An 18264-nucleotide genomic window follows, 5' to 3' on the forward strand; every position below is an offset into this window, starting at 1 on the left:
AAATATTTGTGTATAATTCTTTATGCTGACATATGTTTTAATGTCTGGGAAAATATCTGTGACAGGAATAGCTGGATCATGTGGTTGAAGTGCATATACCTTATTCAGAGACTGCCAGACTGCTTTTCAAAGTTGTAGCATTTTACATTCCCAACGGCAGTGTATGAGAGTTCCTGTTTGTCCATATGTTTGCAAGCACTTGGTATTTTATTTTTTGGTTTTGTTGGTTTGTTTTAAATGTTAAGCATTCTACTGGTTCTGAAAGGTTATCTCATTGCAGTTTTAGCTGGCATTTCCCTGATGACTAATGATAAGCCTCTTTTCATGTGCTTACTTGACATCTATATCTTCTTTTATTTAAGAGAAATATTTAAAATATTTTAAAAAAATTTTATTTAACAAGATCTTTAATTTTAATAAATTAGGTTGTTGGTTTTCTTATTAAGGTTTAAGATTTCTTTATATATTCTAGAAATAAATTCTATATTGGATATAGGTTTGCAAGTATTTTCTTCTAATTTGTGGAATGTCTTTTCATTCTCTTAGCATTGTCTTTTTTTTTTTTTTTTTTTAATTACTTAAGACCTTTATTAACAGGTGCTTGCAGTTTGTTGACTTTTTTTTTGGAAAAAATCAAGCTGTAAACTTTTATTACAAATTAAAAGTGAGATTCTTAAAAATCTCAACTTGACCAGATATGAAATAATTTAAAAACCTTTAAAGGTGTATTGAGAAAAACCAGGCTTTTTTTTTTTTTCTAAACACGTTTGTCGTTACCAAAAAGAGACGTCTTTAGGTGAAAATAATAAAACCCCATTCTGCATAGGTAATGCAGATAGTTCTAGTTATCTGGTCAACAGGCAAAAAGCAAGCACTTAAGGTCTTCAGCTTCAATCTTTTGTTCATTTCTTATCGCTGGAATTTCATATTCATTTATTCTTGTTGGATGACTAAACCGGATGATGGTAGAGATGGTAAGCCGGCATTTATTCAGCCCCGCCCTGCTCAGCCTCCGGAGCGGACGAATTCTCAGCGGGTGGATCGGCTGCTTTTGCCTCTTTGCCATCTCGTGGTTTAGGGTTTTCTGGGCGTCTGCATCAGTAATTGAAGTTGCAGCGGTACCGACGTTGAGGTGGCTGCTGACCCTGGGTCTCATCTTGATTTTCCTTATCTTCTTCATTGCCATCCTCTCTGGGCTGTCTTTAGCGAGGAGGGCCCCTGTGTAATCGTGGTCTATAACCCCGATACATATTCTGCCTCACTGGTCTACCTTGTTCTCCCGCACCTTGGTTGTCAGCACCCTCATCACTTCTCCCTGCACAGGAGGGTTGGAATATTGTGGTCGACGCCCATAGGGCCTCCGCGTGTAGTAAGGTGGGAACCTCCGCCTGCGGTAGGGCTGGTGCTGCTGGGCCTGGCCTTCAGGAGCGCTCTCTGATCCCTCATTCTTTTTTCCACTCTCACTATTCTGGTAGTTCTGCTGGTAATTGCGTGGAGGACACCTGCGACGTGGAGAGCGTCTATAACGGTTACAGTCCGCTGCGTGTTTACTGCCTTGCACTGGAACTCCACCAGGGCCTGCAACATTTGCTGCCTCCGCACCCTTTTCTCCTTCAACAACATCAAACTCCACAGTCTCTCCCTCTCCTACACTGAGAAGGTACTTCCTGGGGTTATTCTTCTTTATGGCAGTCTGGTGTACAAATACATCTTCCTTGGTGTCATTCCTGTTGATGAAGCCATATCCGTTTCTTACATTGAACCATTTTACTGTTCCCAAAACCTTCATTGCGATGACCTTCTTGCCCCCACTGGCAGGCGCCGCAGATGTAAGGCCGCCCGGGCCGCCGCTCCCTGCGCCGCTGCCCATTGTACAGGGCTTGGTGTCTGCAGCGCTGAGGGCGGGGGCGGGGGCGGCGTGTGGCTGCTGAGTCTCGGCCTCGCTGCTCGTGGTTGCGGTGATGGTGACTGGGGCCGGCCGCAGCAGCTGTGGCTCCTCTTGGGGTGAGATGGTAACTAGGCCAGCAGCGGCGGTGGAGCTGCTCAGGGCTCTCTGGGGTCCGCTCTCCGCTCCTGCTACTGATCGAACTGAGCATTGTCTTTTTAAGAGCAATAATTAATTTTGATAGAATCCAATTTGTCAAGTATTTCTTCTTTTATGGATAGTGATTTTGGTGTCAAATCTAAGATGTCTGCCTAATTTAAAATCACAAAGATTTTCTCCTGTTTTCTTCTACAAGTTTTGTACTTCTAGGTTTTGCACTGTGATTCATTTTGAGATAACTTTGTCTATGCTATAGGGTATTGATAAAGGCTCATCATTTTATATTTGGATAGCTAACTGTTCCAGAGCCATTTGTTAGGGGGAAAAAAAAACAACCTTTTTTTTCTCTATTGAAGCTCCCTTGTACCTTTATTGATAGTATAAAAATGGATTTTTTTCTTCTGGAGTCTGTATTCTGCCATGTTGTTCTGTCTCTATCTTTGTGTCAATATAACACACTCTTATTTACTGTAGCTTTATAACAAGCTGTTGAAGTCCTCCAATTTCTGTTTTTCAAAGTTTTTGTTTATTTGCTGTATAATTCTAGGTTTTTGCATTTCCATATTCATTTTAAAAGCACCTTGACTGCTAGAATCTTACTGGAATTGCATTGAATGAAAAGGTCAATAGAAAAAAACTATAATAAATACACACAAAAAAGAGAAAGGAATCCAAACAACACAAAAGATAATCACCAAATCACAAAGGAAGAGAACAAAAGAAGAAGGAAGGAACAAAAAGGAACTACAAAAAACCACCTCCAAACAATTAACATAGTGGCAATAAGTACACTCCTATCAATATTACTTTAAGTGTAAATGGACTAAATACTTCAATCAAAAGACATAAGGAGGCTGACTGGATTAAAAAAATAATTCACTTCTATATGCTGCCTACAAGAGACTCACTTCAGAGCTAGATACACACAAAGACTGAAAGTAGGATATGGAAAAAGATATTTCATGCAAACAGGGACAATCAGAAAGCAGGGGTAACAATACACATATCAGACAAAACAGACTTTCAAACAAAGGCTATAACAAAAGACAAAGAAGGGCATTATATAATGATAAAGGGATCAACACAAGGAGAGGATAGTACACTTGTTAACATATATGCATCTAATACAGCAGCATCTAGCTATATAAAGCAAATACTATCAGTCATAAAGGGAGAAATAGAAAATAATAAAATAATAGTAGGGAACAGTTACACCCCAATGACATCAATGGACAAATCATCCATACAGAAAAGAATAAAGTAACAGTGGTCTTAAATGACATAATAGGCCAGTTGGACTCAATATATATCTACAGGACATTATATCCAAAAACAGCAGAATACATGTTTCTTTCTTGTGCACATAGAATGTTCTCCAGGATAGATCACAGGCTATACCACTAGTTTCAACAAAGTCAAGATGACAGAAATTATATCGCGTATTTTTTTCTGATCAAAATGACATGAAACTGGAAATCAATTACAAGAAAAATGAGAAAAAAAATACAGACACATGGAGACTAAACAATATGCTCCTAAAAACAGTGGGTCAATTAAAAAATAAAAAAGGAAATCAGAAAATACCTTGAGACAAATAAAAATGGAAGTACAACACTCCAAAATCTATGGTCTGCAGCAAAAACCTTTCTAAGAGGAAAGTTTATAATGATACAGGCCTTCCTCTAAAAATAAGAAAAATTTTAAATAAACAACCTGCCCTACCACCTAAAGGAATTAGAAAAAGAACAAACAAAACACAAAGTCAGTATAAGAAAGAAATAATAAAGATAAGAGAGGAAATACATAAACTAGAGATTAAATAAGACCAGAAAAGGTCAATAAACCAAATCTGATTTTTTGAAAAGATAAACAAAATTGATAAATCTTCAGCTAGGCTCATCAAGAAGGAAAGAGAGTGGACCCAAATAAATAAAATAAGAAATTAAAGAGGAGAAATAACAATTACTACCACAGAAATAAAAAAAAATCATAAGAGAATACTATGAGCAGTTATATGACAAAAAATTGGACAACCTAGAAGAAATGGATAGTTTTTTAGAAACATACGACCTGCCAAGATTGAATCAGGAAGAAACAGACAATTTGATCAGACCAATCACTAGTACTGAAATTGAATCTGTAATTTAAAAAAATAGTCAGAAAACAAAAGTCCAGGGTCAGAATTCACACAGGAGTTCTATCAAACATAAAGAAGAATTAAAGTCTATTCTCCTCAAATTATTCCAAAATATGGAAGAGGATGGAACACTCCTAAATGTATTCTCTGAGGCCATCATTACCCTGGTACCAAAACCAGAGAAGCAAACCACAACAAAAGAAAATTACAGGCCAATATCATTGATGAACATAAATGCAAAAATCCTCAACAAAATATTAGCAAACTGAACCCAACAGTACATAAAAAAGATCACACGCCATCATCAAGCTGGATTTTATTCCAGGGATGCAATGATGGTTCAATATTCATAAGTCAATCAACATGATATGTCACATAACAAAAGAAAGAATAAAAATCACATGATCATCTCAATATAGGAAGAAAAAATATTTGACAAAATTCATCATCCATTCATGATAAACATTCTCTTCAACATGGGTACAAAAGGCATATATTTCAACATAATAAAGACCATTTATGACAAACCCACAGCTAATACCATACTCAACAGTGAAAAGCTGAAAGCCTTTCCCCTAAATTCAGGAACAAGACAAGGATGCCCACTCTTGCCACTTCTATTTAACATAATATTGGAAGTTCTAGCCATAGCAATGAGACAAGAGAAATAAATAAAATGCATCTAAATTGGAAGGGAAGAAGTAAAACTACCACTGCAGATGGCATGATACTGTATATAGAAAACTGTAAAGTCTCCACCAAAAAAAGCATTAGAACTAATAAGTGAATTCAGTAAAGTTGCAATATACAAGATTAATATACAGAAATCTGTTGCTTTTCTATAGAGTAATAATGAACTATCAAAAAGAGAAGGTAAGAAAACAATCCTGCTTAGAATTGTATTAAAAAGAACAAAACACTTAGGAATAAACCTAACCAAGGATGTGAAAGACTTATACTTGGAAAACTACAAAACACTGGCGAAGGAATTTGAAAATTACACAAAGAAATAGAAAAATATCCCATGTTCTTGGAATGAAATAGTTAATATTGTTAAAATGGCCATACTACCCAAAGCAATGTACAGATCTAATGCATTCTCTGTCAAAATACCCATGACATTTTTCACAGAACTAGAACAAATAATCCTAAAATTTATATGGAACCATAGAAGACCCCAAATTGCCAAAACAATCTGGAGAAAAAAGAACAAAGCTGGAGGTATCATAACCCTGACTCCAGACTATATTACAAAGCCACCATCATCAAAACATCATGATACTAGCACAAAAAACATACACATAGATCAATGGAACAGAACAGAGGGTCCAAAAATAAACCCACACACTATGGTTAATTAATCTATGATAAAGGAGGCAAGAATATTCAATGGAGAAAAGAGAGTCTCTTCAATAAATGGTCCTCAGAAAGCTAGACAGCTACATGTAAAAGACTGAGATTAGAACATTTCCTCAAACCATATAAAAAATAAACTCAAAATGGTTAAAACACCTAAATTTAAGACTTGAAACCATAAGACTTCTAGAAGAGGACATAGGCAGAACACTCTTTGACATAAATCATAGCAATATTTTTTATATGTCTCCTAAGATAAAAGAAATAAAATAAAAAAATAAATAAATGGACCTAATTAATCATTAAAGGTTTTGCACAGCAAAGAAAACCAACAACAAAACGAAAAGACAACCTACAAAGTAAGAGAAAATATTTGCAAATGGTATGATCAAAAGGGGATTAACACCCAAACTATATGAATAGCTAACAGAACCCAGTATCAAAAAAAGCAAACAATCCAGTTAAAAAAAAAAAACAGGCAGAAGATCTATAATAGACATTTTTCCAAAGAAGACATACAGATGGCTAATAGGCATGAGAAAAGGTACTCAACATTGCTAATTATTACAGAAGTGCAATTCAAAACAACGAGCTATCATCTCACATCTGTCAGAATTGCTATCATCAGAAAGTTTACAAATAACAAAAGTCAGCAAGGATGCAGAGAAAAGGGCACACTTATACACCATTAGTGGGAATGTACATTGGTACAGCCACTATGAAAAACAGTATGGAAGTTCCTCAAAAACTAAAAGTAGAACTACCATATGATCCAGCAATTCCACTCCTGAGTATATATCCAGAAAAAATGAAAATATTAATTCCAAAAGAAACAGGTACCCTAATGTTCACAGAAGCACTATTTACAATAGCTACTTATCTGTAAAAATATTGAATCACACAGCTGTACATCTGAAGCTAATATAACATTGTAAATCAACTATACTTCAATAAAAAATCAATATAGTTGTCTTTGACATTCAGTAATTAAATCAATATAAACTGATTCAAGTTATTTGGCCTCTCTACTGTAATTTCAGTGTTTTTAATAAGACTGTCAAGTCCCCCTCTACACACACAAACATATTGTGGTTTGGGGGGGAAATTTCACTGAATCTTTATTTCAATTTGAAGAGAACTGATATTTTTACAATATTGGATCTTCCAAGCCATGAGTACCATACGGCTTTTCATGTTTTCTGTAATGTGTTTAAGCAATCTTTTGTGATTATCTCAAAGATGCATTTTTTGTTACTATTATAAGTGGGCATTTTTAATTTATAAACTATCGATTTGTTCTTTTATGGAAATGAAGACTGGACTGTGTCAATCTTGTATCAGGCAACCTAGTTATATCAGTCAGAGACTTACAGATAACAGATACCACTCCTGCCCCTACAAAAAAGGATTTAATACAGGGAATTAAGTGCTTACAAAGTTGTAGAAAGGGCCAGATGAGCAAGCTCTAGGCTGAGCTTCCAAGAGTGACACCTGGAATAGCATCTTAGAACTGGCCTGCCAAGGAAATAAATATCTCTGCCAGAGGCTGAATGTTGCGGAATGAAAAAATCACTGTCTACATGCTGACTCCATGACCACAGCTCAGTCACAACCCAGCCATCAAGAAGCATACATAGCTATGGATTACAGAGCCACACTTCCCACCTCCAAGGTGAAAACCTCTTAGCAGCTACAAACTAGGGAGAATGCAAACACTGGGGACACTGTTACTGCCACCCTAGAACACCAAATGATTTTCCAGCTCTCACTGCCGGCAAGAACAACAGAAGCATGTTCTCTGCCTCATTTTTAGTTGTACGTATCTCCTGTGAATGTCTGCTGTTGGAAGCCAGATCACATGTGGAAAGTGAGCTGAAAGGGAGATTGGTAAATATAATCTTAGGATTTCTAGCTTTTAGTATCCAATAAAGTCATGCTACAAAAGTTTGGAGTAGCATTTAGAAAGCTGCAATTTGCCATCCTGTATAAGTTATTTTTTAATTCATAGTATGTCTAAATATTTGGGAGATTTTCTATATAGAAGACGATACCACCCACAAATAAATATACGTTTGTTTCCTAGCCCTTCTTCCTTTTCCTCCTTTTCTTCTCTTATTCACAGACTAAGACCTCCAATAAGTCCTGACTATAATAAAAATGGCGCTAAGGTAAAACCATAAAATAGCCTATTTGCTACCGGCTTCTTGTAAATTCTTTTAATCAAGTTAAGAATGTTTACTGCTATTCCATTTTTACTAAGAGATTGTTTTTTCTTTGTTTTGAAAATAGGAATATGTATTGAATTTTACATAATAATTGCTAATGTCAATATGATTGCAGATTTTTCCCCTTAATCTATTAATGCAGTGAATTTCATTAATAGTTTTTCTAAGGGTGACCAATCTTTACATTTCTATCTATTCCATTTTTATGATGCCTCCTGTCTGTCCTTCCTGTGTTCTACTTGCCCTTGTGTTAGTGCATTTCCCCATTATCTTTCACCTGCACCACTGTAATGGCCTCCTAATTGGTTTTGCTGTCAAAAATATTTGGCTCCTGCAACACATTGTTCACATTTAAACCAGAATTATCTTCCTCACTGGATAATCTCACTCTGATCCTCAAAACCCTTTAATACCTCTTCATAACCTAGGAAGGAAGATTAAAGTTAGGCCTTTCCCTATGTTCCATCCTATAATTGCATCAATACATTTTTTTTTTTTATTACCACCACCATGGACGTTTACCATAAATCGGTTGTAACAAGGTATTGGTGAGTCCAAGAAACATGCCACACATGTTCATGTCTCTGAGTCTTTCATTTAGCTCAGAATTTTCCAAAATGTGTTCTAGGGAACACTAATCCTGGGGGATACTTTTGGAATTAATGGTTTCAAAATCAAGTAAATTATAAAAATACTTTTTCTATGCTGGTCGTAAAGATTCATATTACTTGTCAATGTAAGAAATACTATGAAATCTTACAATAAATACAGTAAGACTCTTTCAGCTCAGTATTCTCTCCGTATTTATACATAAAAACCTTTAAGTGACTAATAATATTCATTAAAACTAAATTTCTACTGAAAACACTTTGTAGGAAAAAAAAGCCTAATAAGTATTTCCTCAACATAGAAAGCACCTCCTCCCTTTCCCACCCATCAAATTCTACTCATCTTCCAAGGCCTCCTCTTTCTGGATAACACCCATCCCCAAACTGGTACTCATTCTCTAAATCGCCATAGCATGTTGCTATACCTTTAAATTGTGTGCTGATTCTTTTCCCCAAATAAATTTAAGCTCCTTAAGAGCAGAGTTTTCACTGCATTCCAGAAAAATACTCAGCATATAACAGGTGCTTAATAAACCTGTATTTCAACCTATTTAAGTCCTTTTCCACTTTATAGATTTGAGCAATTCATATTTGCATCTAAAATTATATTAGATACTGTTAAAGGTACAGAATATATTCGGAATATCACTCTAACCATAAAGGATGTGTTATTTTGGGGAATACACTAGCTGAAGGGTCTAGGGAAATAGACTAGGAATACACTATCTAGCTGAAGAGTCTAGGGAAACAGATATCAAAAAGACTTCAAAAATATAAACTGTAACTTAAGTTGCATAGTTTTTAGTCCTTTAGAAGGTCAGAAAAGAGACTTCAAACTAGAATAAACAGAACAGACTGCATGAAAAGGTGGGACTTGGGACAACCCTGACCAGAGGACCGGGGCCCATGACAAACACGTCCTCAATGCCAGGAAACAAACCCAGACACACTGGTGCTCCCAGACATCCTCATTCTGCTCAGTCCTCATTAGCCTCCTCTGAGCTTCACCAAGCACTGTAGCCAACTCACAACCTGCCCTTTGCTCCATCTTCCCTAGTGACTCTTCATCAAGTTAGAAGAAATATGGTTTAACAAGGGAACTAAGCATGCTGGAGAACAACTGGAGATACAAGAACCTGATCTTATTATGGAAACCTCGGTAAGGAGAACTAAATTACAGCTGTGGAAATAGTTAACATGCATCCTATGCCTTTGGTACTCACGGCAAACAAAGAAAGCCCAGAAATAAGGCAAAATATTTCTGAAGATCAAGGGACCTTCCTGAAAGAAGACTGGAGATGACCTGATAAAAACAAGGTTACCTGGGATAGTAAACCAGATGTCCCGAGACTGCTTAGCCATGCTCAAATCCAGGCAGCAGTGCACTGCAGTGGGGGGTGGGGGAAGAAGTGTTCTTCAGAAATGGGCATGACAAATTAGTGCTTAGGGTAGCGTTGTCCAAAGGATTTATGTTCCTCCAGGACATGAACAGAAGGTGAAAGCAAAATCTACCAAGAAAAATACCAGACATGTTGGTACACAGCTATACGGTGAAAACTGAAAGAACATTAGGATGATTGCAAGGTTTTGTCAAGTCCTGCCTCATATGACATCTTCCAGGTATTTTGATCTCTTCCTCTCATTCCTTATCCATTGCTGCAAAACTTTCAGTCCCTCACTGTGTCTCCCCACAATCCTCTCTTCATTATCTTTTATAGCCCTGGTATCTGCTACTCAAGGGGCAAGGCCAGAAGGATAGAGCAGAGTGTGAGTTTAAACACTAGTTTCCTTCATCATCTCTGCCATTCCTTTTGTATATAGGAAAAAGCATGTGTTTAGTTGCTTTAAAATGTCTGAGATAGAAACTAGGACCCCATAGGAGTAGAGATTTAATTTACAAAGATTTTTCAGCCAGCAAAAATCTTTCCATTTTTTTGTTATTATAGTTAAAGATATTTCAAGGAAGACAGAAACAAATGCAATGTTTACTTTTTAGCATCTCTTATATATCTAAAGCAATTTTGTTAATTTAGAAGCATAAAAATGTATTAGACCTAATTGGTTTGTTCATAAAATGTTCATGTTTTATATATTAAAATTTAAAGCATAGTTTATTCAATTACAAATGTACTAGGAGAGTGCCTTAAAATGTAGTAGATTAAACTATAAGCTGCTAAACTATAAAAAAAATATTCTCCATCCTGCCAGTTTATAAGAAATAGGCAAAATTTTGAGGACAGAAGGAACGTCGATACTACAGTTAGATAAAGAAAAGTATTCCATTTTCTTGAATCAGTATCTTCAGTACATCAAGAACTTACAGAGAGCACTTGTTCTCAGAAGAACTTCGGAATAAAAGAAAAATGTTCACTGAATATTTTTGCCATATGAGAATTTGTCTAATTATTATCAGTCTCTGAGCCATCTCTCAGCAGTTCTCGTACCATCTGATGCTTTGTGTTGTAAGCTGAAGACTTTTTTTTTTTTTTTTTTTGTAGAAAAATAACTGGTTTAGGGCTAGGTTTCTGGGCTCTAGAACAGTGTGACCTGGAGCAAGTCACTTCATTTCTATGGGAATACAAGATCTTGGAGGTTCTTTCCAGCATTATGAGGTAATTACGGAGTAGAACCATAAACAGACTTGACCCTGTTTACCTCCCATGAAGCTGTAATACACCCCGTGCTCATGATAAATGAGCTTAGAGCAATAGGAAGAGTAAAAGGTGGTAATCACAGGAGAAAAGAACAAAAGTTCTGCTCAGAAACCTGTAGGCATTGTTTGTTACCTGTATACTTCAGCATTAGAGGGGCTCTGAATACTGTAGAGTGTCCCCATGGGGTCAGAACTGGAGAGTTAGAATAGTGTGATGTGAGAATGATAATGCCCCAGTTAAAAAAATGAAGAAACCAGTGGTATAAAAGTGGGATTTGACATCTTCATAGATCAACTCTTAAATCAATGTTGATATAATTTCAACATATTTAAAAAATGTTAATATTATTCTTCAAAGTGCTTGAATAAAACATAGTCAGAAACACCGCCACTTGTTTTGGTGCAATGGTAGCTATTTCCAAAGATAATATAAATCAAATAAACCTGGACAATCACAGGAGTCTTGACCTGACCTCTCTATAAGCAGCTATGAGCAGCACCAGGATTACACACCACTACATCCCCCACTTTATCCTTATTTAATGAGTGCATCTCTACAAAGGAAGTGGTTTCATCCACTGAGCGTAGAAGGGTAAGGAATCTGAGGCAGATGAGGGAGTACAGTTGAGCCTCCAAGGGATTTAAATCTTGCCAAGTTGATACAAAGGCGATGCCCCTGTGTGTGCCCCAAAAGAGGCCTGGCATTTGTCCTCTGCTTCTGGAAGGTAACCTCTAAAATGTCATGTCTGATGGGAGTTTGTCTGGAGGTCTTGGGCCAGGATAGTTTAATAATGTGACTAGGATAGAGGCTTTAGGTTATTCCCAGAAGGGCTGGTCAATTAATCAGTCGTTGATTATAATATGGACTAGAGGTTCAATCAAATTCCCCATTTCAGACAAACTTCCATGGTGGGCAATACTCCACGTTTGTAAACCAGCACTGAAGTGCTTCTCCCAACTCCACCCTGTGTGCTTTTCCACATACCTAATTTTAACCTGCATCCTTTTTCTATAGTAAATTGTAACCACAGGTGTAACAGTTTTCAGTGAATTCTGTAAATCCTTCCTTCTAGTGAATTACTGAACCTGAACTTAGAGTTAGTGTTAGAAGTGAGAGTGGTCTTGTGTGGATTGTGTTCTGCCTAACTTCACAGTTGGCAAAACTCCTCATCATCACCAAGGCAAAAATCAGACCTTTTTTCTTTCCTCCTTTCTTTTAGCATCTTTATTCACATGCCATAAAATTCACCCATTTAAAGTATATAATTCAATGAATATTCAGAGTTGTTCAACCCTCATCACAACGTAAGATTACAACACTTTCATCACCCCTCCAAAAACTCCCATTCACATTATCCATCTCAGACCCAGGCAACCACTAATTTACTTTCTGTGTCTACAGATTTGCCTGTTTCAGTTATTTCATAGAAACTGAATTATTGGACTGGCTCCTTCCACTTGGAATAATGTTTTCAAGGTTCATCTATGTTGTGCCATGTATCAGTACTGCATTCCTTTTTATCGCTAAGTAACCTTCCATTGAACAATCATACCACATTCTGTGTATCCATTCATCAGCTGACATACATTTGGGGTGTTTCGAATCCATGGCTATTGTAAGTAATGGTGCTGTGAACACCTGGGTACATGTTTCTACACGAGCATGTTTTCATTCCTCTTGGTTGTATACTTCGGAATAGAATTGCTAGGAGATGTGGTAACTCTATGTTTAACATTTTGAGGATATTCCAAGTGGCTACACAATTTCACATTTCTACCAGCAATGCATAAAGTTCCAATTTCTCTCCATTCTCACCACTTGTTACTGATTGCATTTTTGAGACTAGCCAGCCTAGTGAGTGTGAAGTGGTATCTCATTGTGGCTTAGATTTGCACTTCTCTAAAGATTAACGCTGTGTTTCTTTTCATGTAATTGTCTATCTTTTTTAAAGAAAAATCTTTTCAAAACCACTGCTCATTTTTAAATCAAGTCATTTGTCTTTTTATTATTCTTTTCTAACAGTGCTTTACATATTCTGGGCATAAGACTTTTATCAGAAATATGATTTGCCAAGTTTTCTTTTCACTTTCTTGATGGTACCATTTGCATCACAAACATTTTTAATTTTGACATACTTCAATTTAGCTATTTCTTTCGTCACTTGTAAATGTGATGTCCCATCAAAGACACCACTGCTCAACCAAATGTCACAATGGTTTTCTCCTATTTCCTTGTAAATGTTTTATAGTTTTAGTTCTTACATTTCCAAAAGGTATATAATTCATTTTGAGTTGATTTTTGTGTAAGGTGCATGACAGACATCCAAATTCATTTCTTGTTTGTATATGTGTATATCCAGTTGTCCCAGCATCATTTTTGAAAACTATTCATTTCCCATTCTATTCTTCTCACCTTAGTCAAAAATTAAATGGCTAAATATATGGATTTCTAGAACCTAAATTTGATTCCATTGATTTATATCTCTCATTGTCATACTATAGCACTGTAGTAAGTTTTGAATTTGGAAAGTTATCCAACTTTGTTCTTCTTTTTCAAAACTGTTTTGATTATTCTGTTTCCCTCACATTTCAATATGAATTTTAGGATCAACTCATCAATTTCTGGAAAAAAAAGTCAGTAAGAGCTGTGATATAGACTGCATCAAATCTATAGACCAATTTGGGTAGTATTGCCATCTTAACATTAAATCTTAAGATCCATGAACAAGGGATGTATATCCATTTACTTAGACTTCTTTAATTTCATTCAACAATGCTTTGTAGTTTTCAGTGTACAAGTCTCACACTAGTTTGTTAAATTCACTCTTAAGTATTATAATTTTTGGTGCTATTGTAAATGAAATTGTTTTAATTTCATACTCACATTTTTTCATTACTAATATACAGAAATATAACCAATTTTTGAACATCCATCTTAAATCCTGCAATCTTGCTGAATGTATCTACTAGCTCTGATACTTTAAGCGTATTTCTTAGGATTCTCTATATGTAAGATGATGTTACCAGCAAGTACAGACAATTTACTTCTTCCTTTTCACTTTTGATGCTTTTCATTTCTTTCTCTTGCCTAACTGCCCCAGCTAGAACCAGATGCGATATTCAATGGAGATGGCAAGAGTGGATATCCTTGTTCTGTTCCTAATCCTAAGAAAGGAGGCATTTAATATTTAGCCATTTGGTATGATCTTAGCTGTGTTTTTGTATATATGTTACATCAAGTTGAGGAATTGTCCTTCTATTCCAATGTTGTAAAGTGCTTTTATCATGAAAAGCTGTTGGATTTTGTCAAATGCTTTTTTCTGTGTCTATTGATATGATCATGTATTTTTTGTCCTTTATTCTATTACTATGATATGCTAGTGGGTTAATTTTTAGCAGTTAAAATGATTTTGTATTACTGAGATAAATCCTACTTGGTCAGTGTATACAATTCTTTTTATATGTATCTGGATGTGACTTTTTAAGGATTTTTGTGAGAATATTTGATTCTAATTTTCTTTCCTTGTGGTATCTTTGTCAGATTTTGTTATCTGGCTAATACTGTCCTCATAGAATGAATTTTCTTTTTACTTATTAAAAAAACTTCCTTTTATTTATTTAAAAATTTGTGAAGAACTGGAATTCGTCTTGTATATTTGGTAAAATTCACTAGTGAAGGCTGCATATAGGCTTTTATTAGTGGGAAGTTATTTAAATACTAACTCAGTCTCTGCACTAGTTATAAATCTTTTAGATTCTCTATTTCTTTTTGAGTCAGTTAGCTGCATTTCCTGAGTTTGGGAATGTCATTTCTTTTTTTCAACCATTCAGTAGGGGTATGTTGTTTAATTGCAACATTTTTATGAATTTACAAAAATTCCTTTTGTTGGTTTCTCATTTAATTCCACATTGATTAAAGAACATACTCTGAATGATTTTGATTCTTTTAAATTTATTGTTCCTTTTTTCATGATCTAGCATATAATTTATCCTGTAAATTTTCATAGGTACCTGGAAAAAATGTTTATTTGCTGTTAAGTGGAGTGTTCTTGAGATGTCTGTTAGTCTAGTTGGTTTATACTTTTGTTCAAGTCTTTTATTTCCTGTTAATCATCTACCTAGTTGTTCTATCCATATTGAAAGCAGAGTATTGCAGGCTTCCAATTTTATTGTTGAAATGCCTGTTTCTCCCTTCACTTCTGTCAGTTTTTGCTTCATATATTTTGGAGTTTTATTGTTGGGTGTATGTATATTTTTAATCACTCTATCTTCTTCATGGATTGACCCTGTATCATTTGTAAATGCTCTTCTTTTTCTCTAGTAATTTTGTGGTAAAGCCTATTTTTCTGGTATTAGTATAGACACTCCAACTTTTTTATAATTACCCTTTGTACGATCTGTATTTTTCCCTTCTTTTACTACCAAACTGTTTGCATATTTGAATCTAAAATGTGTTTCCTCTCATCAGGACACAGTTGGAGCTTATTTTTACTTATTATTATTTTCAATCACATGTTCTTTGACTTTTAATTATATCGCTTTATCTATTCACACTTATTACTATTACTGATATGATTAGATTTACTTCTAAGTATTTCCCTTATTGTTTTCTGTATGTCTTATTTATTTTTATTCCTCTGTTCTTTCTTACTGCCTTCTTGGTTCTTTTTAGGGATTTCCTGGTGTAGTATTTTAATTCCGTGAATAATATTTAATCATATTTTCTTAAAATGTTTCATGGTTGCCCTAGAATTTACAATGTACATTCTTAAATTACCAAAATATACTTTAGATTTTCAATAACTTAATTACAGTGAAATACCGAAAGTTTACTTATGTGTGGCACCATTTCCTCTTGCCTTACTTGTGCTACTATTGCTGTATGTTTCCTCAATACATGTTACAAACCCAACAATGCATTATTAAAATCGTCCTATGTAGTGTTATGTTGTTTAAGGCAGCTTAGAGAAGAAAGGAAAGCAGGAATTAACTTATAGAGCTTGTTATGTTAAGTATTTATCATTTCTGATTCCCTTCATTTATTCTTATGGACTTGAGTTACCATCTCATATCATTTCCTTACTCCACTTCTGTTTTGTTTCCATCGTTATTTTTTGTGCTATTATTGTCAAATATATTACATTTACATGTTCCGAGTTCAGCAATACATTATACACATAGTTTTATGCAACTACTTTTTCAATCCATCAAGGGAAAAAAGGAAAACAGTTCAGTCATATCATCTTTTAAAATCACCTGCATAAGTACCCTATTAACATTCTTTATTTACTCATGTGGATTTAAATTACTGTCTGATGCTACTTGTTTCTAGTTTGAAGAACAACTGTTAAGTACTGTAAGGAAGATCTGACAACAACGGATTTTCTTATCGTTTATCTATCTGGGAGTCTGTATTTTAATCTTCATTTTTAAAAGGTAGTTTTGCTGGATATAGGATACTTGGTCAATAGTTTTTTACCCTTAGCACTTTGAGTGTGTGATTCCTTCTGGCTCTGTTGCTTCTGGTCACAAGTCTGCTGTCAATTTACTGAGGTTCTCTTGTACATGAGAAGTCATTTATCTCTTGGTGCTTTTGAGATTGTCCCTCTATCTTTGACTTCAAAAATGCTGATTATAGCCCTTAATGAAGAAAGGATATAAATGTGAATATATGTATGTATATGCATGACTGGGACACTGTGCTCTACACCAGAAACTGACACATCATAACTGACAGTACTTCAATAAAAAATGTTGATTATGATGTATGCAGGTACAGATCTGTTTGTGGGTACAGATCCATTTGTGGGTACAGACCCCTTGTGTCACTGGGGCTTAAACCCTTTACTGATGAATCTATGTCCAGCTTGGTAATGCTTTCAAGTCTGCCCCACATTCTGTTCTGATCATTCCTGAGTGTTCATAGGCTAATGAATTTGCCCAGACATCTCAATCCTCAGGGTTGACTCCAATCCTAGGAAGCTCTTTTTGACTGTCTTTTTCCCTTGTCCCCTCCATTAAATTTCTAGCTGCTCTGCCATTCTGCTTGTTTCTACAAGTAGCATGGGGCTATGAGAATCTCCCTAAGATTGCCTTGTTCGCCGTAACACTCGCAGTCATGGAATTCTCCATGCCCTGATCTGAATGAGTCAGCCTCCTCAGACAGAGCTGTGGCGCTCTTCATCCTATACGCTGCCTCTCTCTCAGGTGGGACGTCTTTGCCACTATGTAAGGACTGGAGGCAGGAACAGTGATCCCCTTATCTCAGAGTGACGTCGCTGCTCTACAGATAGACACTGGGAGATGGAGGTACCTCTTGGCCTTTTCAGATTGCCCCTTTGATATGGAAATTCTGCCCTATAAGTGAGCTAGGTCAGGGGCAGTCAGGTTCCCAGTATTCTCACCCTGCTGTTGCTGGAGTAAAGTTGTCCTTCCTACACAAAAGAGGTGGGTATTTTAAGGGACAGTCTTTTAACAACACAATAGAGCTTCTGCAACATACGACTGGGGAAGATGAGAACCCTGATGGCTTGCTCTAAGTAGAATGACAGCCCTGGACTGGGTCTGGGGAGGAAAGAGAACCCTGTATTCTTGGCTGCATCCACTCAGAGTAAAGCACCCCAAGAAGAGTTCCTATAAAGCAAGGCTAGGATGAAGGATAAGGAAGAAGTTGATGGCTCAAATGCCATTGTCTCTCATGCTTACCCAGGTATAGCAGATATCCTTTAATGTTTCTTCACTTGCTGTATGCCCCTAGAACAACTTCAGGAGACTTAAAACATTTAAAAAACATGTATCTACTTAATTGACTATCTTTGAGGGGGAAAGAGCTTACTGCACTCTGCATGTCATCATTTCTGAATCCTCAGGAATGATTTCTCCTGGACCTTATGTCTGGTCCAAACACCCTGTGATGTTCTGAAACCCCAAGATTTGAAAATGTGTTTTCAATTTCAAATCCTGATTGTGCTGCCTGTTGTTTTTCACTTGTTTATTTTTTAAACCTAGTCATATGTAGCACAATGATATTAGAATTTATAGAGCTGCATTTGAATATAAATTCAAGATATTTTATCAGCATGGGTCAGCTTGGAGCACTTTTCTTGCATTTATTAATAAAATCTTTTTTGTGCCCTTGTTAGAAAAGATACACTTTGCTTCTGCAGAACAGTTGGGGTTTTTTTTAGACCATTTGGTATAAAATGTTTGACAAAAGTGTACTGTTGGATGACTGCTGAGAA

General features: G+C 35.9%; 1 long non-coding RNA gene and 1 pseudogene across 2 annotated transcripts; both read right to left on the reverse strand.

Moving 5' to 3' along the window:
* Positions 1 to 553: 553 nt before the first annotated feature.
* Positions 554 to 17815, reverse strand: LOC116663666. 2 transcript variants are annotated; one of them, XR_004319946.1, is made up of 2 exons: positions 17804 to 17815; positions 554 to 757 (listed from the first exon to the last, which is right to left on the reverse strand). It is a non-coding gene; the product is annotated as an uncharacterized LOC116663666 (long non-coding RNA). The 2 variants fall into 2 exon arrangements; XR_004319942.1 differs by lacking the exon at positions 17804 to 17815 and adding an exon at positions 14615 to 14649.
* LOC102507372 lies at positions 627 to 1905 on the reverse strand (annotated as a pseudogene).
* Positions 17816 to 18264: the final 449 nt, after the last annotated feature.

The sequence above is a fragment of the Camelus ferus genome, chromosome 1 (assembly GCF_009834535.1).
Source record: "Camelus ferus isolate YT-003-E chromosome 1, BCGSAC_Cfer_1.0, whole genome shotgun sequence".
Taxonomy (NCBI): domain Eukaryota; kingdom Metazoa; phylum Chordata; class Mammalia; order Artiodactyla; family Camelidae; genus Camelus; species Camelus ferus.